The sequence below is a fragment of the Herpailurus yagouaroundi genome, unplaced genomic scaffold (genome assembly GCF_014898765.1).
Source record: "Herpailurus yagouaroundi ecotype Mexico unplaced genomic scaffold, PumYag 29, whole genome shotgun sequence".
Lineage (NCBI taxonomy): Eukaryota > Metazoa > Chordata > Mammalia > Carnivora > Felidae > Herpailurus > Herpailurus yagouaroundi.
In genome coordinates, this window is record NW_024412377.1 from 121,957,600 (window position 1) to 121,982,380 (window position 24,781).

Consider the following 24,781-nt stretch of genomic DNA (forward strand, 5'->3'; position numbering starts at 1 on the left):
GAGTTGCATCATGTGTACTAGATGCGATGTAGCTGTAAACACAACAGACCAAGGTCCTCGGGAAGATTATGTGCATTCAGAGAGGATGACTAATTTGTCTAAGGTCGCACAACTGGGGGAGCTGGGACCCAGCTCTTCTCTCTCAAAAAGAATGGGAGTCACTGGCTTAGTTGCACTCTGTAACCTCTAACTACCAGATGAAAACTGGGGAAGAGTGGGGAATGGCAGCGGCTGTCCCCTTGACCTCTCAGCAAAGTCCCTTGTCAGTAGGGTTCACTCAGACTGCTCAGACAGCCTTGTGACCCTGGACCCAACTAGTCTACCGTGAGGCAGAAGCAGAGGCCCTCTCTACCTGTGCCATCAGGATGACCCAGACTCTGGGGAAAACACCTTGAGGAGACGGTTCAGGTTGACAATGCCCTTCCAGGGTGTGGGCGGCCTGAGACATCTGACTTAACTCTTCCAGCACCAGGGGCAGGTCTGCTCCTGTTTGCAATGGAATAATTTGAATTCCACCTGGAGACCAAAATGACTTATTAAGTGAAACCAGACGTCACCCCCCAGGTCCAAGTGTAAAATCTCTGAGTGGCGCATCTGCACTTTCAACGAGGCAGAGATGTTGTGTCCTGGGACTTCCGACACCTAAAGACAAACACATTTGAGAGGATGAGGGTGCCAGAAGGGGCCGGATATGGGTTTTTTAAATTTCTTTCTTCCTCCCTTAGATTTAAAAAAAAAAAAAAATGACAAGAAGAGAACGGTAGGCTACCCTGAATAAATGTGGTGTAATTTCCTTTTTTGAATTGACTTTAACTAGAACAATTGTGGAGGCAAAGGGAACAGAAATGGCAGGGGGTGGGGGAGGATAAAAGAAAGAATGAAAAAAAGAAAAAGGGAAGGGTAGGAAAAGCAGAAAGGACTGGGGAAAAGGAGACAGAATAGGGAAGTCCACCAGAAGAAATAAAGAAAAATACGAGTATCAAGTGGCAAGGGGACATTGACAGAGAATAAGGAGATAATGAAAGAGAGAGACTAAAATCAAGATGGGTAATCAGAGGAAAAACGGGGAAGAAAGATGGTTATTTTCTGTGTCAGTTTTGCAAATGACCCTCCACCTGGGGCTCCAGCCACCCCCTCCCCTTAGCCATTGCTCAGGGGACTCTCTATCAGTCTACTGAAGAGGCAGGAGGCTATCAGTTTACAAGAAGAGAGGAAGCAGGGGAAGAGGAAAGAAAGCAGACAAATTACTAAATGAGGAAGCCAATTATCCAGTGCACCATACTTCAAGCTGTCAGTAGGCTGCTATTCCTCAGGCACCTTTGAGCAGAGTGGGGACTTAGAACTCCAGAGTTTGCTGCCATCTGGCCTTTCCAATACGATCATCTCTACAGGCTTCCCCTGGCCACAGCCGATTGCCAGCATGCTGAGTGAGATCTCTCCAAATCAGAGACCACTATTATGGTACCAATGGATCACAGGGTCACAAAAGCAGGAGAGCCTTCCAGATAAAACTGCCCAGGAGCCATTTTGGTTTCCTATTTGTACGAACCACAGGGCTTATTTGGAGCCCTCTGCTGACTTTGCTAACAGCAACAAACATAAAAAGCCAAAAGCAATAGACACTAGCTATAGTCAAGAAGCTAGACATGGTACAGGGTGAAAGATCTGTTGTGAGTGCCAAAGGCTAGCACACGGAAAGCAGTTCAGCACACAAGCCCCTTAACGGACGGGGAAGTCTTTATTTCCACATAAGCCCCTCACAAATGTTGACACAGAACAAAGGAAACACCACCTCATCCCGCCACATGGGCTGACCAGGGCATGGCCAGCGCAAGAGTGGCCCCCACATGATCTGATGTGGGGAGGAGAGGGCAGAGGAGGTCAGACAGGGGATCAAAATGTCTGGAAAAGGATCCTGTTAGCCTGTGGCAGGCTCTACTTTGGAAGAAATACGAATCCTAGAGAAAAGCTGGGGCACGGGGCAGCCAGCAGCAGTACAGTTATATAACATCTCCATCCTGAGTAAGCAGCCAAGCCACCTCCAGCAGCGGACACGTGTGCAAAGTTTAAATTTATGATATACTCTATTTTCTTGTTTCCTGAATACAGTCATGGGATGTGGTTGGCTTGGATGTGAAGGGAGGCAAAGGAGCCCAAGAAAGGGAAAATGTCAGGTGCACACTTGATAAGGTTACCTGGGGGATAAAAGACGCTGACCTTTCGGTGATGACTATACCCTCAAGTCCCTCAGAGGGCAGAAATGGTAAATCAGCCTCTCCCCTCACCAGTGTGCTGCATGATTCCATTAACGACCCTCTCCTTCTCTACAAAGAGTGATGACTGTAACTCTGGAAAACATTTATAGTGACTGAAACACCCACTTTCATGCTCGGGAGGGAAAACGGATTCGTCACATTCACAGTTTCTATAACAACGATTCTCAGTGTGAGGCCCGTGGACTACTTGCGTCAAAACCACCAGGGGCCCTTGTCAAGAGTGCTGAGTGCCGAACTGAAGTTTCTTGGGAATGGAGCTCAGGAATCTACATTTTCTTAAAGTAGCACTGCTGAGGATTCGTCGGCACTCTCAAGTTTAAAAAGCACTCTTCTATCACAGCTATCCATGGAACCCTTCCTTCTTTCTCTCCATCCAGCTTTTCTTCTTTTTTCTTCCTTCCTTCCTTGCCTCCCTCCATCCACCTATTACAACCTTTCATTTGAGGCACTGTGTTGAGTGCTAAGGGCGTATCAAACACACAGCTCACACTGAAAATGGCCGCAGCAAGAAAACACATAAACATGCATCTGTAGCTCTAGTCTAAAAGCTAACAAACCATGAGAAGACAAGTTTGGCTCCCTTCTGTGAAATGCAGGATTTATAAAATATAGTTGCGGGAATTAACACACACGCTAACGATCACAAGCAAGACACAGTCACTTGCATAGACCATTTCCATCGAGAAGAAGTGGGTAAACATCAACACATTTACCAGACTTGCCAAAAGCCTTTGCTCCATGCATTATCCTTATCTAGTTATTTGATTACAACATACAGAGCACAGTCATCTTCACTTAGTATGGATAAGAAATAAAGACAATGAAATCTGTGCCAAGGGCATAACCACCTGAACAAGTAAGTTAAGGTTGGCAGGAGAGACCCACCATGGAGGCCAGGAAATTCTCACCCACGAGCAGGAAGAAATTTCTACCAAGCCTGCAATTATTCCCTCCAAGGCAATGAGAAAAAGAGAGTGGCACGAAAAGCTGCTGGAAAGTGATTCTGGAGATGGTCATGGGACAGTTTGGTTCATCTTCTCTTCTCATTACACCAACATGCTCCATGGGAAAGGAAATAAGCGGCTCTGAATTACACTCTGGCCCAAACACTCATCCCAATACCTTGCCTCAGGCAATGCAGACTAGATATTCTGCCGTGTTTGGTCCAGACGATGACACCCTCTATCGGTGCCCCAGTAAGCTGAGAAGCAATTCCCTTCTGTGAAGAGGAATTCATTCTTGGGACTTCCCAGTTGATCATCTTTGTGCACCATCTCAGTCAGACCCCGGGGGCCCTTCCCTCTGTTCTGCCCTAATCTTATGTGAATCCCAGACCCCACTGCTGTCCTTTCCGGGTTCACAGTCTCTTCTACAACAGCACCCTTGAGCCTTCTCCACCCTCCTTCCTTCCATCTTTTCAACTTCCAGAATGAATGAGAATGAAAATGAAACCAGCTCCCTGGTTTGGCATGTACTTAAGTTCTGCAAATAAATAGGGGGAAAGATCTCCAAGAATCTCATGTCAACCATAAAATATGCTTATGAGGAATACTGGTTTCCTCGGAGACAAAGAAAAGAAAAAGCAAGTGCAAAGTGCACACCATAGAAGGTTCAGGAGATGGCAGCAATGTGGTTTCAGCTCTGCAGGTCCAACTTAAACAAGAGAGCAATGGACCAGAAGGAAACCCTGTCTGATAGCCATTAAAAAATTCCACTGCCTGGTAAGAAACAACCTATTTCCTGCGAGGTGGGAAGCTGAACATGCCATCAGTCAAGATGCATAGCAAACCCACCTTGGGAAAGAATCCAAGGGTCTTACAGTCAAATGATCGTATTTCTACCCGTTTGGATTTTGCGTAAAGCTACCTATTACCTTGGTTTTCAAACTGTGTTCTATCTATAGCTATGCCCAGCGTGTGTTTGTTCCTACCTCCAGGTCCTGCCTGTAGATTGGGCTGTCAGATCAAAAAAAATAATAATAATAACAACAAACAACTCAAAAAGCTTGAAAACCACTAGCATAGCAAAATAGATTACACGGGTTTTCAGGTGCTTGGGCCAAGGCAGAAGATGAAAAGAGAAGGAACAAAGAGAGGAAATCACTCAACCTCAAGACCACATCAGCTTGGTCTGAAATCTTGCAAAAGATTATGTTAACTCTGGCAGTTGCCAAGTATTTGGGCCAGGGTAGGGAGGGCTAGAGGAACATCTTTTTCAGGGAGGCATTTCCACCCTCTTTCTATTCTCTTGATTTATATAAAGTGATTTCTCAGAAAATTATCAGCAGCTGATACAAATAATAAGGAAACCCTCCAAAGACAGACTCGGCGGTTTGAGCAACTCAGGCCATATGAAAGACTTCACAGGTCTTGAGTTCCACAATTATTTTTAATTGCCTTAGCTAATCGTCTCTGTGACCTCCTGTCACTCTCAATGTTCAGTGAATAGCCAATACATGGGCTCTTAAATCTGTGCTATTGAAGCAGACCCAAGAAGCTCCCTTAAAACCCAGGCGTGCAGTTTTTCAATGAGAACCAGGGGCGAGGGAAAGGGTGTGATATGTATTGTACCCAATTTATAAAAAGAATTGTCAGTTTTTGGAAAATCTCATCTAGTGTAGGTCTTGGCTTCAAAGCTTTCTAGGACGCAACCTAAAAACATCAGAAAAAGGACAAGTTCTGGACTCATCACTTGTGGACCAGCAAGAAGAGCACAGCCGCACAAAACTGAGGAAGAGGAAAAGTAGCAATTATCTGCTGCCCATCTGCCCACAGCTCCCACCTTCCTCTTTCAGCTTCCTGCCTGGGGATTTCTCACATACTCAACACCGTCATCCCCACCATCCTCACCCTCATGTTTGAGCTCTTATGATGTGGCTGGCATTATATTTTACAGACACTACCTCATTAATTCTTACAGTATACTTACAACGTGGATACTATCACTATCAGCATTTGCAAGTGATAAACCTAGTGCCCCAAAATTTTGGACGACAACCCAGGAGACAGCTGGTAAGCAATGGAGCAAGACTCAAAGTCACTTCTTTTGCTCCAGAGCCTGTATACATAGCCAGCATAAAGAGGAAAGGGGTGTTCGTGCCATTTGACAAATGAAGGTGACCCTGAGGTATCACAAGGAAAAATACATAACAAGGTTTAAAAACTTGACATTCGTGGGCACCTGGGTGGCTCAGCCCATCAAGCGTTTGACTCTTGATTTCGGCTCAGGTCATGATCTCATGGTTCGTGAGATCTACCTTGCATCGGGCTCTGTGCTGATGGCAAGGAGCCTGCTTGGAATTCTCTCTCTGCCTCTCTCTCTTTGCCCATCCCCCACCTCAAAATAAATAAACATTAAAAAAAAAAAACCACCTTGACATTCATATAAAGTTAAGCCAAAGCAGATTCAGCGGTATAGAAATACTATGATTTGAGGGGATTTCAGGACACAAAGTGAGAAATTTACAAGTATTGAGATTCAGTAAATTAAAAAAGAAAGAAGCCTTTGATTTCTTTAGTGACATAATGCTGGCAAGCCTTCTCTTTGAAGATTCCTGGCCCCGGACAGCAATATGCAAGGCACATAAAAATATGAGAGGCATATTAAAGAGTTTCCCTGAAACTCAAATTGTTTCAGTACACTAAGTTGCCTGAGAGACGTCTGTCAAAGATGACAAGAGAAGAAGGGAAAACTGATAATAACATGTCCCTTGGTGTCATCTTTGAAGACTTTTAAGAAGTGGTAAATTGTCCATTTAGAAGTAATCACTGAGGAGTTTTCATTAAGGGTATTAAAAAAAAATCAAACCTGCATTTATTCCAGGAAAATATTCCCATTGCTTATAACCTCTTTTCCCTGTCTCTTCAGCACCAAGCTCACTGGTTCAGGAGTATGCAGTCGGGCATACACAGAAACAGTAAGAAATGGCAGTGCACGCATGTGTTACCTGCAGAGATCATTCATGTTAGAGAATGCTTTCAAGATTATTAGGATGTTACTGGTGAGATATTAAGGTGGACCACAAATGATGCGCAGACCTTATGCTGGGCAGTACAGGGCACCAAAGAGGCTATAAAGCAATTTGGTGGACAGGGCAGAAAAGCAAAATGCCTTAGGTTTGACAGGTATCACCAAAGTGACCAGACTCCTTCTGTCTCTGAAATAGAACCACAGTCTTTGTCACTTAATAGAGTGGGTGGGTTAGATTCCACGGATGGAGGCTCCAACCTCAGCTCAGACAGAAGGGAAAACCAATCCCTCATCACATGACAGAGACAAAGTCCATTAGGAACCCTCCCTGCATACAGTCAGGACATCCTCCACAACATATGAAGTGATCACAAATGAGCAGATTTGGGTATTCATGGTGACGTGGGCATACTCACACATCACGTCCAGAATTCTCCCCCATAAGCATCTTTGCTGCAAGCATTTTTAAAATGTTTTTATTTATTTTTGAGAGAGCACATGCACGAGCAGGGGAGGGGCAGAGAGAGAGGAGGACAGAGGATCCGAAGTGGGCTCTGGGCTGACAGCAGACAGCCTCATGCAGCGTTCAAACTCAAGAACCATAAGATCATGCCCTGAGCTGAAGTCAGACACTTAACTAAGCCACCCATGCACCCCTGCTGCAAGCATTTTAACTACAAGCATTTTTACCGCAAACATTTCCACCACATAACTGATCAGCAATAAGGCAATTTTGCCACAAAAGATAAAATCAGGAAAAATAATAGAGTGACATGTATCATAAACGACACAATGAGGGGTGACTGGGTGGCTCAGTCGGTTAATCAGCGACTCTTAGTTTCAGCTCAGGTCATGATCTCCCAGTTCATGGTTTCGAGCCCCGCACCTGGCTGGCAGTGCAGGGCCTGCTCGGAATTCTTTCTCTCTCCCTGCCTCTCCCCTGTTCGTGCTCACTCGCCCTCTCTCTCTCTCACTCTCTTTCTCTCAAAATAAATTAAAAAAAAATTTTTTAACTACATAATGAAACACGAAAAATGAATAACAAAACTTAAGACTTTATCTCAAAACACAAAATATTCGAATACATTCACAACGTATAGTGTAGATTCATGGTAGCTGTGTACAAATAACCGATTTTATTTTGTCGACTGCCCGTAAGCACATGTCTTCAAAGGGTTTTGTCCATAGTATTATACGTTATTTTTCTGCTTGGTGACTCATCTCCTCACTTTTTCCTCTAACATTTCTTTCTTCATTAAGAGAGGTATCACTTTCTTGGGGCACCTGGGTGGCTCAGTCAGTTAAGCATCTGACTTCTGCTCAGATCATGATCTCAGAGCTCATGAGTTCGAGCCCCACATCTGGCCCTGTGCTGACAGGTCAGAGCCTGGAGCCTGCTTCGGATTCTGTGTGTGTGTGTCTCTCTCTGTAGCCGCACCCCCCCCCCCCCCCCCCCCCCCTGACTCTCTTTCTCTCAAAAATAAATAAAAACATTAAAAAAAAAAAAAAGAGAGAAGTATCACTTTTCAGATACTCGAATGCTTACTCGTACCTGAGCTTTGCATTATATTGTGAAAGCCTTCTACACTGGTGCTTGCTCTCGGTGGACTATCAAATTGGAATGTTGATAGACATTCTACAGTTGAGGAAACGTGGGTTCAAAACTCTGCAACAGTGTATAGACCATTATGATGGCTAAGATTTATATAATATAAAAATAGGAGTACCATGTCAAGGAGAAAAATGAAACCAACCTGTCAACCAGTTGATTAACCCAACCAACTGTCAAACCAAACTGTTAACCAGGTTATTTTTTATCTTTTAAGGCAAAACTGCCTTAGAGCCAATTGGTTATGAGATAAAAAATCTTGTGGCCAAGATGCTGCCTGGAAATTCCCTAGAACCTTCATACACAAACACTCATACACACACACACCCCAAAATTTGGGGTAATGGATAAAGAAGACCTTCTTAAGTGAAATTCTCTGGCTCTGTTTATAAGAATAATGTATTTCTGTGTCACTTACATAATGAGAAATAATTTTAAGATCTTTAAATATATCAGGTACATCCTTTTTAGCAATGGGACTCCCTCCCCTTCACATACAAGAAACAAAATAAAGTAACTCTCCTCCGCCACAGGAGACTGGCAGCATAATTTCTCCATTCATTCACTCTTTCCACAATCATTTCCTGGGAGCCTACTGCATGCATAGCTGTGTTCTATGAACTAGTCTCCTCTTGGAATAGACCCTCTACTTCAGAGTTTCTTTATTTCCTGATACTCTCCAGAATTCATCTCCTAACCCCGAACTTTCTTCCACCCAGGTCTCCCAGGTCCATGAGCTCTGGTTTCTGAACTCGTACCCCAAGTCTCAGCCCTTGCCAGGAGTTGTTCTTCCAGGCACTCAGCTCCTCCTCAACAAATGATAACACAACCATTAGCCTCTGTACCCCTTAACTATACTTATTCCCACTGAGACTGGACAGGGAGCATTCCCCTGTCTACAAAGGTTAGGCATGGGGAGGGGTATTTGCCACCAGTCGCCCCTGCCGCATCTCATGGTAAAAAAATTCACAGTGAGACACAGATCCCCATCTGAATACTGCCCCTACTCCTTGCTATACACAGAGACAGTGGATGGTTATTTTGAAGCTTCAGATCTGCTAACCTCCCACCCAGACATCTCTAGGTTCTGCTCTGCCTGCAGCTGGAGAGAAAGGAGACATCTGACACTAATGAGATTTAGTTCTCATCTCAGCTTTATCATTTCTGCCAATGAACACTTTCCAGGCCAAAGCTCAGCTCATTCTTCCTTGATTTTCTTTTTTTTTAAAAAGTCCTGTGGACCTTGCACTTGAAGGTCAGTTCCCATTAACTTTCCTTTCTCTAGTCTGCTTCCAAAACCAAGCCATTTTGCAAAAGCAAAATCCCAAGTGGCCTGGTGGTGGTTTGGCAAGTGGCAGATTTCTCCGGGAGAGGGAGAGAATTTGTGGGTAAAGGGTTAAACATTAACATGCTTCCCTGGAAGGTCTCTTCTATCCTGTTAATGGAACCCAAGTGCAAACCTTGGCAGGAGTTGCACATTAGCTCATGACAGGTGTAGGCTTCATGCTGTTTGCTGCTGCATTTCTAGCAAAAAATCAGGGACATGGGGACCACTCCATGGCACAGTAGGCTGGAACAGATTGCTTTGCAGAGATCTCTTCTGGCTGAAATAATTCCCTATAATAACTTCCTTGACACGCTGTTAGGATGGCCTATTTCCAAGGTAATGGCTGATGCATGAGGATATAATAGACATCATCTGTGGTCTTCCAGAGACGAAGCTGCCAGAAATACCCTGCCGCATTCTTCTAAGAGAGGCGTTCACCCATCCAGCAATGTTTACTAAGTTGTGTCCCTTGTTACACACTCCCCAGCGGCCTCCAGTTCTTTCCACATCATAATGTTCACTTTTGAATCTAACTCTGAGGCCACAAACTCAAACATCTATGGGAGCAAGCCAGATACATAAATGACCGAGGCAGGCAAGTGACAAGCAGAGCGTCTCTGCCTGTCTAAAGGGAGAGGCCACTCGCTTCTACGCAGTGCTTTCCACTCCAGGATCCTCTTCTGGAAGAACTCTTTGCACATCTCTTCTGTTTGAAATTAAGCTCCGAAACAACGTCCTGACACAGTGTCAACCTGATCTGTATCCTGGGCTGAACAGTGTCCCACCCCAAATGCATGTCTACCTGGAACCTCAGAATGTGACTTTATTAGGAAACAGGATCCTGGCAGATGCAATTCCTTAAATAAAGAGGGGATCGTACTGGCTGAGGGTGGGCCCTATATCCAATGACTAGTGTCCTTATAAGAGGAAAGACACAAAGACACACAGGGAGGAAGACGCTATGTGAAGACAGAGTCAGAGACTCGAACGATACAGCTACAGGTCAAGGAATGCCAAGTCACGCCAAGGACTGTCAGCAACTACCAAAAACTAGCAGGCATAGAATCACCAGGCTGAAGGGGGAGACTCCATTAGATTTGCATTTACTTTTAACAAATTTTTTTTTTTTGACTTACAAAAGAGCAAAACATTTCAGCAAAAAAGAACAAGAACAAACGTGCTTGTGGGCCTCTGTGCTCCATCGTCTGAACTATCACAATGACCCCAAATCTATTCAGGCTCCTTTCAATCCACTCTCTATACTGTAGCCAGAGGGATTTTCTGAAAACTCAAATCAGATGATGTCAACCATCTCCCTCCAATCCCTTGCTCTTCCAATAAAGACTAAAATCTTTACCATGCCCCACAAGGCCCTGCAGGCTCTGGCCCCTGCCCTCTCTCACTCTCTGTCTTAAAGTCTCACAGGCCTCTAGTGCCTCATGCTCCTTGTGTTCTCTTTAACCTCAGGACCTTTGCACCTGCTGGTCCCTCCACCTCAAGTATCCTTATCTCCCCCACCTCCACAGTGTGCACGTACACATGTTCACACACATGCTCATGCATCCATATGCCCCTTGCACCTGGCTAATGCAAGGATGCTCACTCATTCTTCAGCTTTCAGGTCAGGCATCGTTGCCTCAGGAAAACTTTCCCAGACCTCATTCTCTTCAAAAAAATTAGTCCCGTCTCATTCACATACTCCCATGGTACCATATCCCTTTGAAATTTAGCAACTCCCACCTAAATGTGTGTGATCATCTGATTCACTCTGGCCCCTGCACTGGACTGTAAGCGTGTTACCTCACACCTAACGTGGTACCTCCAGTACAATACGGTCTCATAGGAGGCATACAGTATTATCCCTCCAGGGAGTTTGCACACTTCCCTCCTCCTCCTCCAGGTTAAACAATCTCTTGTGGCTCTTTACGCCACTAGTCCTTGGCTCGTACTTTCACAAGAGTAACCATTTCATACTTTGCACTGTTCTACAATGTTCACATCTGTTGATATCTTCTGACCACTGACCACACTGCGAGCAGGGATCACACCATGTTCGTCATTGCATCACCCAGTGTACGGGATGGATCCTTTGTCATACTTACAAGTATCCGTTGGATTCGTAAAGGCAGATTTTAAAACTTTTCCATATAATAATTGTGAGGAGGCCTTACAGAGATGTGTGGGATGGACAGACAGGATAGCAGAGCTGTTAAGACAGGGAGGTGCTCAGGAATCCCAGGCTCGAACCCGCTTTGTGCTACTTCTATGAGATTTGGGACCAGTTAGTTCACCTCACTGTGTCTTAGTTCTTTACCTGGAAAATGAGGATAAGAACAGTACCTGCAAGAGAGTAACATCCATAAAGACAGAAAAGGCGCACAAGGTCTTAGAGCAGAGTGGGCACGGGCATACTCAGTACATCAGCTGTGGTTAGTACTAGCTTTTGTTGACAGTGTGAGTGAATGCTCTTTTTTACATTAAAAAATATAATACCGAAGGGCACCTGGCTGGCTCAGTCAGTAGAGCATCTCGGGGTCATGAGTTTGAGCCCCATGTTGGGCAGAGAGATTACTTCTTTAGAAAGTATAATAATTAGAACAGCTAATGCCATCTAAGATGGAAATACTTGAAAGTTCACGGAAAGACTTCAGTGGAGAAGCAACAATTCAAGAGGAAAAAAAATTTTAAAGGTATTGACCTAGTCCCCAAAAGCAACAGAACGGAGAGGGGGCAAAAGGCACAAGTCAGGGAGGGCAGCTTTGAACAGGAGGGCTACTTCTTTGTGATGCCAACTCTACTTTTTAGGAAGACCTCATTTGAAATGCCAGATTCCCCACTACATGGATTCCAGCCTGGTGCAAGTACCTTGCTCAGATGGGTCTGCACTCAAAGTTGTACCAGTTGTTCTCAGCTGGGGGCTCTTCCCTACACTAAGGACATTCGACAATGTCTGGAGAAATTTTTAACTGTTATGACTGGGGCGGAGAGGGGTGGAGCAGGAAAAGGGGAGGGTGGGCAGAGAGCAGCTTGCTCCTGGCACCTGGCGGGTACAGCCCAGGGCTCTGGACATATCCTACAATGCACTCGTCAGAACCTACAGCGCCAACAAAGAATTTATCTACCCAAAATGTCCACAGTGCTGAGGTGGAGAAACCTAGCTCTAGATAATGACATTTCAACATCGCAGAGTGCTAGCCACAAACATCACGTTACGGGCTTGGGTAATTTTGTGTTTGTGATGCATCAGCTAGCCCCTGTTGCCTAAGAAGAGCCTTCAACAATAATCAGTATTTTTTAGGACTTTGTAGACCACTAAGTAGTCTGCCTGGATCCAAACTAAATATCTCACCTCTTCCATCCACCCAGGTCCTGAAATGCCCTGTTGTGGCCACTGTCCTTCGGAAGAGACCACAGAGCCTCAAGGAGCTCCAATCTGTTCAGTGCCTTCAGGAAATGTGGGTTAATCACTTCAACCTGCATCAGTTTAACAGGGATCTTTCTGAGACCTGTTTATTGTTCCGCTGCTTGGCCTCTCCGGAGTTATCTATGACCGAAGTCTTACATTTATTTGTAGAGTAGAAGGTATATTTTTACTCTCACATCCCTTCCAAGTCCCTGAATTAAATTAGTATGAACTTTCCAAAATAAACTCACCTTTGAGTTGAAACCAAGCATGGAAAGTTTCAGTCCAAAAGGATACCTTATTGGAAAATTAGAGGCAAAGGAAAATGAGGATTATAACGAATATTTTAGTGTAACTTCAGCACTCGAAGTTACTGAGGATAGAGTATTGGTTATATAAAAGATTCTCCAACAGATTTGATGTACACAATCCAAGATTGACATTCAATTCCCTTTCCTTCAGACTGAAAGAAAAAGCAACTGGAAATAAACAGAATGGAAAAAGCAGCACATGTGGATCTAATTCTGCACCATGTCACTGGTTAAAACCCAAGGAAAGAACGCTTTATCAGAATGAGAAAAGGGAAATGATCGATAATAGGAAGGAAGATCTCCGATTCCCTCACTCCACAAACATAATATGTTGGATCACACCTACGGTCTAGTAGCATTTGTCAACCACTCCAAGTTAACATTTTATGTGAATGGCCACTGTGGTTTTTCCTAGAGAAAATTGTTCTCAGAGCTCTAGGTAATTTGTAATATAGATAGACGTTAGGGCATTCAGTGCTTGTTTTTTCTCTTGATTCTCAACATGAGAAACTATTTCCCAAGGATGGGCAACTCTTAGAAGATTCAAAATCTGTATTAATTCGAAGGTAGGTACCTTTGCAATAACGTATTCAGAGGATAAGTGCAACTTGGCTCCCATAAGGCTCAGATAAAATACTACTAGGCAGGGCTCCTGGGTGGCTCAGTCAGTTGAGTGTCTGACTCTTGATTTTGGCTCAGGTCATGATCCCAGGGTCATGGGATCCAGCCTTGCATCACGCTCCGTGCTGCTTAAGACTGTCTCTCTCTCCCTCTGCCCCTTTCACCTGCTTGTGCACTCTCTTTCTAAAATACATATCAAAATGAAATCAAATACTACTAGACAAGGCAACATTAAAACTAGTGCATTTTAAAAACTGTAGAAAAACGAGCTATCCTCTAGAGAAAATTATTATTTTCAAACAGTTTTTAGCAGCAACAGAATGCTTCCACCTTCCTGCCCCGCAAAAAAAAACATACAGTCTTGGGCAAAACAGGAATACATAAAATGGACAAAAAAGGAATCGCTTTCATAAAGCAGGGGTCCCAGAAGCCCAGCCCTATCTCCCCACCCCAATACTCTTCTTTGTTCCAAATGACTATCCGGATAAATACATGAAAAAAAAATGGTTTCAAAATTAATGTTTTCCTTTTCCAAAGGATTGAGTTGACATCATTTATAGCTAGCCCTTATTTAGACCACAGGAGCACCAAATCACGTTCTCTTAATTCTACCAGCTCAGAGAAATAGTAGTTACTGGGGAGTGTAATTTGGGCAAGGTGACTTCTGTTTTCACTTTCCGTGATTCTGTGTTAACTTGCATTTTTATGATTTGCCCCCTAAAAGCAGTTTTTACTTTAAAAAAAAAAAAAAGGTATCTTGAAAAAATTTAACATTTTACTAAGTTTCCTTTTTATCTTTTTGGTGACTACTTCTTCTAGATTGTATGCTGACAAATGTAAAACACTACAAGGGACCAGCGCATCTTTCCTGCTTCTTCACCTACAACGTGATCCACCTATAATACACAATTTAACTATGGGGTTAGTCAAACCGATACACCCTATATTTTTTAAAGGGGCCCTCTGTGTTATCTTCAATAAATTTTAAATACGTAATGTCTGTGAATGTAAGATGCTTGCGCGGTGATGTCTGCAACCACCGTGTCGGAGTTGATTCTGTTTCTTTGGATGGCTAGACAGAGATCGCCGCCTGCCATCATGACTCTACAGACAGCTCTTCCTCCACCTAAGGTATGTCCTTCCTACAAGGGAATGTCCTTGGCACGGGATCATGAAATCTTAACACTCCTAACCCGAAGGATATGTGTATATTGGGTAATTTATGTTTTCAAATAAAACATTTATTAAAATTCACGGGACCTTAAATTTATACTTGGAATGGGAAGACATCTTTAAAAAATTTTTTTCATCAGAAAATGATCCCCCCAAAGGCATGCAGTCACCAAAACGGTAATCACCACCTCAAATCTGTAATCCTGCCAAAGAAGCCTGCACAACAGGAGTAGTCAGATGACAGGGGTTTGCGGAAGCTCACGTTCCCTAAAATATCCTTAGCATTCCTCTCGAAAAAGCATAGGGGAAATCAAAGCAGCTGAAATTGTGGCTTTTTCCTGGCCAGTTCTGTAAAACAATATACCAGGGGCTATGCATCTTATCTTATGGTCCACATTTCCAGTGAAGACGAATACCGAAAGTACATTTGGATTGGCACATGGTTTGAAGTATTTTACTTTAGAGAAAGAAAAGTTGAGCAATCCTGGAAGAACTCCATATTCTTCTTTAAAAAAAATTTTTTTTTAATTCCTCTTGAAAACTAGTTACTGCTTCGAGCAGGAAGGAAAGGTTCGGAACAGCTGTCCCTGAGTGAGTTGGGAGAATGTTAATCACTGTCCCTTCTCTCCTTTACTTAAAGATTAGCTCACATCCCAGGCCCCTGCTAAAGGAAATCGCATACACTTAACTTTTGAGACCTACCATGAGGAATATTTCTGTAACAGTAGTAGGACGTCAGCCGGATCTAAAAGACGCTCAAGTCCGGAAATGTACCCCAAAGGCAACAAAAGCCCAAAGGGTCAGCAGCGGGCTGACTGGACATTTGAGAAAGTCATTTGTATCTTGACTTAAGCTCCCCAGGAAAAAGTCAAACTTAACAAAAATGGTTTCAAAAAAAATGGAATTGACACATACGCGGGCATCTGCAACTTTAGCCAAAGCCTCCTTAGGCAAAGTGCACTTGCACAGACCATGTTAGGTTAAAAATACATTAAATGCAATTTCCTCTATACATTGTTAAGTGAGGAAAGCAAGATGTAGGGAAGTAGCTAATACATAGTCCCACTGTTATAACAAACAGTAATTCTCCCAATCCCGAACAAAAAAATTTTTTTTCCATATCCTTATTTGAGCATAGAGCTAGGTGTAGAAGGATATACAAGCTGTTAATTTTTTTTTAAGATTTATTTATTTTTGAGAGAGAGAGAGAGAGAGAGAGAGACAGAGACAGAGACAGAGACAGAGCATGATCAGGGACAGGGGAGAGTGAGAGGGAGACACAGAATCTGAAGCAGGCTCCAGGCTCTGAGCTGTCAGCACAGATCCAGACACGGGACTCGAACTCACGAACCGTGAGATCATGACCTGAGCCGAAGTCAGACACTTAACCAACTGAGCCACCCAGGCGTCCCCAAACTGCTAATATTTTAACAGGGAGGAGGGTAAGAGAAGGGAGGGAAAAGGAGTTAAAAAAAGAGGCAGACAGACAGACATTGGATAGAAAAATGTGCATGCCCTAACAGTGGATATGTGTACATTTTTAAATAAAAGAGAAACATAATTCTATGTTTTAGAATAAAAGAGGGACAGACTATTGTTGGGATAGAAAAATATTCATGGCAAGAACTAGAAGGTGACACAAACATTTGTTTCCAGGATGAAAACATAGACAATCTTCTTAAAGCCAGTGGAATAAGACATTTTAGCAATATGGAGTATGACAGATTCTCCACCTGTAGGTAATACACTTTATAATACAATGGTTAGATATAAAGATAACCATCAGGTGCATTTGAAAAGTGGGTCTTTTGGGGCACTTGGGTGGCTGAGTTGGTTAAGTGTCCAACTCCTGATTTTGGCTCAAGTCACAATCTCATAATTTGTGAGTTTGAGCCCCGCTTCTGGCTCTGCACTGACAGCGTGGACCCTGCTTAGGATTCTCAATCTCTCTCTCTCTCTCTCTCTCTCTCTCTCTCTCTCTCTTCCAAAATAAATAAATAAACTTAAAAATATATATATAAGTAGGTCTGGGACACTGTGCAGACAGTCAGTGTTCTATGGGATCTAAATGAATCAGATACAGCCTAAAAAAAACTCCAAAGGTTTGCACAAATTGGACAAGAAGTGACACCAGTCCCTTCAGTCAATTTCCTCGGGCACCTGGTGGTCTGGAGGTCTGTGACCTCACAGAGCGCTGGAGATCACCACACCAGATTTGCAGAGCAGTGAAGTAAAAAGCTAAATCCTCAGTACATATAGCAAAACATGTCCCTAAGTCTATCAATATGGCAACAAGATGCTCCCCTTAGATGGTGGATAGGAAACTGATCAGAAAAAAAAGTTTTTGAGGAAATAAAATATTAAAAAATGTAAATGTGACGGAAATTATAAACAGCCTGGAGCTCCTCTCCCTTCGGGAACAGCTGTGTCTGCTAATCCCTTGAGGAGTCCTCCCTGCGATCGCCCTTCCTTCCTTCCTCTGTCTCTCTCTAATAGCTCCCTTGTTCCTGCTGGACAAAACTAGCCCTTTGTGGCTGCTCTCAGAACAACATTAAAAACAGGAATAGGGAAATTGTAAACAGGAGGCTTCTGGTCTACAGGCGAAGACACACACAGGCCTCTGAGGCCTACTTCATGCTAAGCAAAGAAACAGACCTTTGTTGCTAAAGGGATTAGGGCTGCGGGGTTTCGGAGGCGCTGCTGAGGCATTCAGCTGGCCTGAAGTAGGGGCTTTGTAAAGAGATACCTCCATTAGAGGTCTGTGAGCGGAAATCATTCATACTCTTTATACAATCTGGGTAATGTGATAGTGTTGGACTGTTAAACGCCTCTGGTGAGGCAGGGTCCTATCTCCTTGAATGGTAAATTCTTCAGCAGCTAAATAGATGGTGGTATATTACCTTCACTGACTTTGGTTTTGGTGTTTTTGTTTTTTTGGTTTTTTTGAGGTGGTGGTAGAGGGGGGAGGATGTCTTCTACCGTTAACCCTTAGTGGGAGTGACATTAAAGGATCACCCAGAAGCAGACAGGCAAAGTCTTCCCAAGTCAGCTAAGAGACAGCCACTGAACTTGCGGTGCTGGCATCTTACATTATCAAAAATGGCCCCCTCTCCGCATCCTCTGCACATGGAGACCTTGATCGCTTTGTCCTCACATTCATCATGACGATGGAAATCTCCATAGGTGCCTCATTCCATGCCCTTTAGCCTAGAATCCCCCAAACGACCTAACCATTTCCTCTCTACCCTATGCCCACTTTCACCACTCAGCTCTTCCTTGCCTCACCCTCCCTGGGTTGGATGAGTGCCCCTTTCTCTGAGGTCTGTAGTGTCCTGTGCATATCTCTCTCGTTGCATTCCCCATAAACTTGGAGACTCTTTGTATGGCTGCTACCCCAACAGATGATGAGTTCCTGGAGAGCAGGGGCTTATTTATCTTTGTATCTACGATGCCTGGTCCTTCGTAGGTGCCCAGAGTTGTGTCCAGCAGGAGAAGGATGGAGTTGGGCTGCACTGACTTTAGGTCGGTCCCTACCATAGCTGGGAAGATTGTATCTGCCTGTTTTAATGGCTTTGAGGAATTTTTAAAAATTCCTCGTGACCTCTTGTAGAGAACCCAACAGTCTTCAGAAAGCAAGGAAAAAACACTGTGGGCAGTTAGGAAAGAAAAGGAATCCTCTAAGGAAGATGGCAAGAGGTCACTTCCCCACAAACAGCCAGCAGCCTTCTGAGTGACCTGGCTCATCCTGACCCTGCTTCCACATTCTCGATTAAGGGAGTGTCATCAGCAGAATGGAAATGTTCTTTGGGTTCATATTTAGTGTCTCTGGAAATAAATATTAATTATGGTATCAGATGTTGTACACTCAGAAAACTTCTGAGATAATTCCAGAAATAAAGTTCAAACAGTGGGAAGAGATGCTGCATCGGAGCTAAGGGACACTTTACCCCGGTAGGATCAGACCCATCCTAGCTGGCTGACAGCCCCATCCTGGGAGAGACTATGGCTCCAGGTATACATGGGTGCTGCGGAAACTTCACTTAGAAGGGGTCCTGGTTGGGGTGCCTGGGTGACTTAGTCGGCTAAGCATACAACTTGGGCTCAGGTCATGATCTCACAGCCCGTGAGTTCGAGCCCCACATCAGGCTCTGTGCTGACAGCTCAGAGCCTGGAGTCTGCTTCAGATTCTGTGTCTCCCTCTCTCTCTGCCCCTCCCCCACTTGTGCTCTGTCTCTCTCCTTCTCTCTCTCAAAAATAAATAAATAAACATTAAAAAAGGGAGGGGTCTGGTTTCTGCAGAAGATAAACCTGCAAATGTGATGAGGGCTTTGCAACAACTGATAGAAGGCTGATGTCTTTCTCCACTGCTGTTCTCAGTAATCAGGGACATGCTTCTCTATCAGCACGGCCTTAGATGTTATTAATTGTTGGCTCTTTCCATTGTTCACCATTTTCTATCTGGATTACCTCTCTTCTCGCCATTTGGCAGATGGGACTCTGTTCTTACATTATTAACATCACTGTCTGCACAAAGCAGTTACATATGGAAGGAAGAAACCAGCAATGAGGCCATGGGCTTTGTCTCCAATTCTGCCACTTACTCAATCACCCATTCAGCCAACAAACGCTGAGCATCTGCTATGTGCCACACACGGGGCTGGACACTGAGAAGATAAGCGTGACACAGGACTCACTCTGAAGATGGGGAGGCACACATAAACACAGTGGTGAATACCATGATGGCAATTTGCACAAAACATTCCCAGAGCATTGGGAAGCTGAAGGCATTCAAGGAAGCCCTCCTGAAAGAGATGAGTGCTTAGCCTAGAAGATCCTGGATGGATAAAAAAGCCACAAACATTTGGGAAAACTGCAGATATACGACTACGAACCAAATATCAAATAAGTTTACTGTGTTATTATTAAATTCTTGGGTGTAATAATGTGGTTATGTAAGAAAATGTCCTGGAGCACCTGGGTGGCTCAGTCGGCTAAGCCTCCAACTTCTGCTCAGATCATGATCTCGTGGTCGTGGGTTCAAGCCCCACGTTGGGCTCTGTGCTGACAGCTCAGAGCCTGGAGCTTGCTTTGGATTCTGTGTCTCCCTCTCTCTCTACCTCTATCCTGCTCACACTCTGTCTTTCTCTCTCTCAAGAATAAATAAACATAATTTTTTTTTTTTAAAGGGTCCTTGGGACGCCTGGGTGACTCACTCGGTTAAGTGTATGACTTTGGCTCAGGTCATGATCTCACGGCTGGTGGGTTCGAGCCCCACATCAGGCTCTGTGCTGACAGCTCAGAGCCTGGAACCTGCTTCGGATTCTGTATCTCCCTCTCTCTCTCTGCCCTTTCCCCACTCACACTCTGTCTCTTCGTCTCTTAAAAAATAAATAAACATTAAAAAAAAATTTTTTTAAGGGGTCCTTGTACTTAGGAGATACATGCTGAACTATTTGTGAAGAGGAGTCATGATATCTAAAAGTTACTTTCAAATGGCTCAGAAAAAGACAGGCCTATCTGTGTATGTGTGTGTATATATGTACTAAAGGGGGTGGGGGGGAAAGAGCAAATCTGCAAAATGTTATTTGGTCAATCTGGGTATATATATATATATATATATATATACACATTTCTTATACTATTCTTTTAATTTACTCTATCTTTTTATTTCCAAAATAGAATATTAGATAAACAATTGTTAAAAGCACACAGAGTTGACCCTTGAACAATGCAAGGGTTAGGGCCACAGACCCTGTGCATTCGAAAATCCATGTATAACTTCTGACTCCCCCCAAACTTAACTACTAATGGCCTGTTGTTGACCAGAGCCTTACCAATAACATCAACAGTCAATTTACACATGTTTTGCCTATTAACATGTAATATATATTGTATCCTTACAACAAATTTTGCTGGAAATGTTGTTAAGAAAACAAAATGTTATTACGAAAATCACAAGGAAGAGAAAATACATTTACAGTACTGTTCTGTACCTACAAGAAAAAAATCCACATTTGTGCACGGACCTCCGATGCTCAAACTTGTGTTATTCAAGAGCCAACTATGTATATAAAGCTCTCACAAGTGCTAACACTGGACTGGAACAGGAAACGAAGAGAGAGCATTAGTCAGACAAAGATGGGGGGGAGGTACCCCAGGGAGAGGAGATGGCTAGAGCACGGGACTTGGGAGCGGTAGCTGGGATGCCTAGAACTACTCCTGGCCCAGAGTTGACACTTGTGTATATCTGCCCAATGAATGAAAGAGTTAAACAGCACCGCCTAGGCAGGGAACTGCAAGCAGATCACACCGAAGTGAGCATAAGGTTTACGTTAAGGAGCCAGAGCCGATTCGGCTATAGAGGCATGAGGTCTGTCATGGAAGCCCTTGTATATTCTGCCAAGGTCCTGGGACTTTATCCTGTGGGCGATGGGAGCTATGAGCGGGAGGCAATGTGGTCAGATTAGCATCTAGAGGGACCACCCTGAAAGTCAGGTGTCATGTGGGGTGACGGAGCACAGACCTCAAGGCAGGAGACGAGGGTCCCAGTCAGGATGCCTTCGGCTCCCTTAAACACAAAGCTCTGAGTCTAACTGCCTGAATTTATCAAGAGACTTATTATCCAACATGGCTGCAAACTCTGAGATGACAGGCCGCAGATGTGGTTGATTCGGTGGCTCAAAAACGCAACCACGGACCCAGGTTCCATCCTCTCTCCAGGGCACCATGCTCTGTGGTGGGGTCTGCCCGCAGGCTGCCTTTCCTCATCTATGCCAGACGGCTGTAGCAGTTCCTAGAGTGACGTACGGATACAGAGAAGCCCACAGACAGAAGGGAGCAGTTTCTTCTTCAGTCTCTTTCTTAACAAGGAAAACTTCCAGAAGCTTCCCAGCAAATTTTGCCTCACATCCCACTGGCCCAGATTGGATCCCAAGCCCGCTTCAAAACCAATCACTGTCAAGGGACCGAGATTACACGTTTGGCTCAGAATAATAATTTATACACAGAGGGAATTAACTATGCTGAATCATCACTCGAAACACTCGGGAGCCTACTGGTCCAGGCAGAAGATGCTAGAAGCCCTAAACCATGATAATGGTGGCGAGGAGTGCAGACGAGAGAACAGATCCATGATTTATTTAGGAAGTTATGTTGGTACAATCTGGTGGTAGACTGAAAATGGAGGAGGAGTTACAGAAGAAAAGGACACCCTCTTCCATAATTCCAGCTTGGGTGAATGGATAGAAGGAAGTGTCATTAACTGAGATGAGGTGCCCATGAAGAGGGAGGAGGGTGTGGAGAAAAGACGGTGTGGCGCACATTCAATGTGAAGTACCCGTAGGCTTCGGAATAAAAGTGTTAGCCAATCAGTGGAATATGAGTCAAACTGTTATCCCCAACGGGTAGCCCTTCCAGCAGACATGGTTCTCAGATGGGCTTTGGTCCCCACACGGACATTTTCGAACCCGTATTTAATCACTGAGAGATTCCAAATAGGATTATATATTTCCGGTTTCTTTAGGGAAAATTGGGAAATCTGGCAACACTGGTCCTGAACTGTTGCTTGTCAACCATCGGTGGAGCCCGGAAGCAGCCCTTCTCTTTAGCTAGAATAAGGGTTTCTCTGGCCTGCCACACTCTGCCTCCATCACTGCCTTCACCTGCTTGGCCCTGAAGGCATTTCCAACCAACACCCTGCTCACAGCCTTGGAGAAAGAGGTCTGAGCTGCCTGGTATTTAGATGGTGGTCAAATACCTCACCCAAAGAGAAAACAGAATGAAAGTAGGTCAAGGAGGTAACCCTGGAGCCATGAATTCTTTAGTTTTGGGCTTTTTTTAACGTTTATTTATTCCTGGGAGAGAGAGTGCAAGTGGGGGAAGGGCAGAGAGAGAGGGAAATGCAGAATCTAAGGCAAGCTCCAGGTTCTGACCTGTCAGCACAGAGCCTGACACGGGGGTTTGAACCCACAAACCATGAGATCAAGACCTGAGCCGCCTGAGCCAAAGTCGGACACTCACTCGACTAAGCCACCCAGGCGCCCCAGCCATGAATTTAGAAATGGAGGGAGAGAAATTCACGCTGGAGAGAAAAACAAATGATGCGAGTGAGCATGAAGTCTCAGGAGCTAAGAGAGGAGAGCTGAAGTTGGAGGGAGGGCTCTCCTGCCCTATATGCAACAGGAGGTCCAGGGAGGGAAGGAACCAAAGGAGACTCGGCATTGGGGAAGTAAGTCGTGGGTGGCCAGGAGTTTACCTGTGTGACACGGTGGGGGAAGGGGCAGACAGCAACTGGGGTGGGTAGAGGATAAAAGTAAGCGTACACGGTGCGCATGGACTGCTCTGGTGACAAAGAAGAAGAAAGGCTGGATGGAAACTAGCGAGGCTGTGGGGCAAGGCATGGTCCCTTGGCAGGATCGGAGACACTCAGACATTGCAAAGGGAAGAAGCAGCCAGTGGTGAGATGCAGGCTGTAGGCATGTAACAGAGGGATGAACCAAGTCCAAAAGGAGGCGGGAGGGGCAGGGCGACAAAAGAGTCAGGCATAGGTGGCTGGATTCGCTGCATAAAAGAGAGGCCTCCGAGGCTGGTGGATTGGAAGTGATGATACACCTACAGGCAGATGAGTGTGTTCAGAAATTTGAGAGTTAAGTCGCTGCTGAGCCCGGTGAGGGGGAGCACGTGGTGTAAGGCCGTGGGCGCCTTGGCCTCCAGGGACTGGTCCCTCTCCTGCCCCCCTCCAGCCACCGTCTCCGGGTCACTGCACTGGAGCCTGAACCTGAGGAGGTGCTGGACCTGAGTCAACTGCCACCCAAGCTGCTCCTGGTGGTGCTGAGCCACGTGTCTCCATGCACACTGCTGGGGTACAGCTGCCAGGTACACAGGGGCTGGCACGTCCTGATGAATGACCTTCCCGGGACCACAGCGCTCTGCTGCCCCTCGCCTTCAGCGGCCTGCCCCGCGTCCATCAGGCCAGCCCCTGCCTCCTGGGCTGCTTCTGCAATCAAGAGCAGAGACATCGAATGCAACCTTATAGGCAACCCCTGTGGCCAAGAGACCTCCGGAAACAGTGGTGCAGCATGGTGGGGTGGCTGCGTGGTGGAGATGAACAGGTCATCGGTGCCCCGGGAGCCCCCTCGCAGACCTGCTTCGTGTCTTCCTTCAGCTCATGTCTCAAGAAGCAGGTCTTGGGCGCGGAGGAGGAGGGTTGATGGCTGGAACTGCTCGATAGTGGCAAGATTGAGATTTGTGTCTCTGACTGACGTCAACCAGATTGCTGTGGGTAAATTCTCTGCTATGGCTGATCCCATTCAGCAGTGGTACAACAGTGGTTGCTTTCAGGTCACCCAAGTGTTCTCCAACATCAAGATGGGCCAGGGGCTTTGTGTCTTTCCAACGCTGGCACCAGAACATGCAGATCTGGGCTGGTCACTACAGAGCTGGTGGGACCAACTCCAGTGTGATGGTGTGGGCCCATCTGTCACAAAACAACCTGACTGGTACCTTCCAGGACCTGGGATCACTGGCCAGGACTTCTCATTAACCAAGGGCTTATACCTCCCTGACATCCTGTGTACGCCAAGGTTCATTCGAGGGTCTTGCTGGGTCTCTTCTTTAGGTTCTGGAAACTACTAGAAGAAAGCTCTTCCATCAGATCTACCTACTGCTGTTTTAGGGCAGTCCTTCTCCCATGGGGGTTGGGGGAGGCAGCAGGTGAGCACGGAGGAATGCTGGTCCTGGAGAGGGCTCTTCACCCTCCCCACAGAAGCACTCTGATCCAGCCCCGGCCCCCTCTTCCCTTGTCTCCTCCTGTTTCTGCTTCAGGGGCTTTACTGGTCCCTTTAGGGAAGCCCTCTCATCTCTGAAGTAGAGTCTCATCTATGGCAGGGAAAATTCCAGCCACCTTGGGTGGTAAACTTAACCTCCTGAAGCCTCAAGGACCAGGCCTTGCAGCTGGAAGTCAACCAGCATGAAAAACGTTTAGAGATGCTCAAGGACCCCTGTTATTGTGTGCTACATAAAGTTATTTGAATTTGGAAACTAGTAATTGACCTTTCACAGGGAAGGCCTTAGTAATCCTTCAAAGAGATGCTC

At 45.1% G+C, this 24,781-nt stretch overlaps 1 pseudogene; it reads left to right on the plus strand.

The window, feature by feature from the left end:
* Window positions 1-23,019: 23,019 nt before the first annotated feature.
* Window positions 23,020-24,362, plus strand: LOC121042080 (F-box only protein 27-like; annotated as a pseudogene).
* The last annotated feature ends 419 nt before the right edge of the window (window positions 24,363-24,781 follow it).